The following is a 2,033-nucleotide window of genomic DNA, read 5'->3' on the forward strand; positions in this document are numbered from 1 at the left end:
CGTGCCGCCGCGCCACCTCGCGCACGCGCGGGCCCTGCGCGCCGCGCTCGGCGTCACCCTCGACCACCTCGGTACTCACACTCACTTGTACCACCTTTCATATTCTACACCTATAAACATCTTTTAGCAGTTTTTTTACATTGACAGTGGGGCATCAGCTAGCTTTTATTTGCCAGTAAAAAAATTCTTAACTTCTCTATTAATACTTATATATTTCAAAATAAAAAGAGTGGCTAATAATTTCACAAAATCTACTACCAACTTCCAACTGCTATATGATCCTTGTAGGTCAATACTAAACTGTCATAAAAGAAATATTTGTACGTGCTGTAAATATAGCTAGTAAAATAACAGACTGCCTGCAGAGGATACTTGTACTAGAGCTAGTTACAATTTTAGATATTACATGTTATAAAAGAGGATTGATGTAATTATTAATCCAAGTCTGAAAGTCTTCAAAAAATGAAAAACGCTGATTCTCCACAATGAAAAAGGGTATTCACTCGAAAAAGCTATGATATTTTTCTATCTATTTAGTAATTTGTGTTAATTAAATTAAATTTCACTCACGACACGACGTTGGTGACTTTTCAGTAACAGATTAAAAAAGCGATCGCGGACGCTTTGATGATTTGACGGAAAGTTTGTGTAAACGCCATCTAGTGTCATTGTAAGTGTACACTATAATAAATATTTTTATTTACTAAAATGGTTAGGAAATAAACGTCCACGACTGTAACATAAATTGTAAATTCCTTATACAGATGAATGTATGTAATGTTTTGTGTTTGCAGACACTCCGATGGCAGTGGACGACTTCGAGCTGGAGCTGCCGGAGGGAAGAGAGGTGCGGGAGGTGCGGGAAGGACGTGACGCCTCCGACCCTGACTCCCGACACTCCGCCTCCAGCCAATAGATATATATAAGTAATAAATGATATAATAGTTTATATATTATACCTTTGTTTTATTTACTAACTAGCTGTTATTCGCAGTTTCGTCCGCGTCAAGATAAAAATATAGTCTATGCACTGATAATGTAGCTTTTTATTGGTGTTAGATTTTTTTAAATCGGCCCAAAAGTTTTCGAGTTATTTCAATACATACAAAAACCAAAAATACAAATCTTTTCTCTTTATAATATTAGTATAGATAAACATTAAAACATTTTAAATTAACACCCTATAATCAGAGATATTTAAAAAAAGTATAGACTTGGCATAGTGTACAAAATTTCTTCACCTATACTTTAAAAGGTACATCAGTTGTCAAGTTTAGTGCCACCTCATGCCCTTGTATTAACAAATATTAAAAAAAATCAAAATGATAATAAGCTCCACTTTAAACATGTAAATATTAATTAATGACACCTATCGACAATTAATTTAAATACAATTAATTACATTGATGTATGTTTTTGAGGCTGCCAATAGATGGCGTTAAGTTCATTTAAGTGAAGTGTCGAGTACGCCTCTATATTTATTTTAATGTTACTCTCTGCCCATAACTTTATGATTTAAGAAGACTACAAATCGAATCAGTCGATTTGTTGTCTTAAAGTCGGTAAACGTCGAATATGTTTCAAGCTTAATTTAAAACAAACTTATTGAAAGATAAGAATTTTGGCATAATAAATAAATTTGACAATCGTACACTTATTATTTCTATTAAAAATATGCAAAATAATTTTAATTTTATACAATTACCTAACCTAGTCATCTTCAGTGCATAAATAATTGTGCTATACGGATAGTCAAGTGATCAATTGTCGAGTATGAAGTGTGCAGTTATTGCGAGGGGGCGCGTGTGAGGTGTGCGGCGCGCGCGATCACACGCGCTGCGCACGCGCCGCTAGCGCTGCGGTGCGCCTCGACAATCGTTTTATACCGCTCGGTTCCTTTTCCGCTTTAAGATTGAAGGTTATAAAGAATTTGAAAAAGACTAAAATAAAAGCAAGTAGCCTATGTGTTCTTCCAGACTATCTCTACATCTATGTCAAATTTCATACAAACCCTTTCAGCTGTTAAGGGTATA

At 35.1% G+C, this 2,033-nt stretch overlaps 1 long non-coding RNA gene across 1 annotated transcript; it reads left to right on the top strand.

Moving 5' to 3' along the window:
* Nucleotides 1–947, top strand: LOC106111828. Its single transcript, XR_001226200.1, has 2 exons — nucleotides 1–71; nucleotides 795–947. It is a non-coding gene; the product is annotated as an uncharacterized LOC106111828 (long non-coding RNA).
* The last annotated feature ends 1,086 nt before the right edge of the window (nucleotides 948–2,033 follow it).

This window comes from Papilio polytes, unplaced genomic scaffold (assembly GCF_000836215.1).
Source record: "Papilio polytes unplaced genomic scaffold, Ppol_1.0 DF824146.1, whole genome shotgun sequence".
Lineage (NCBI taxonomy): Eukaryota > Metazoa > Arthropoda > Insecta > Lepidoptera > Papilionidae > Papilio > Papilio polytes.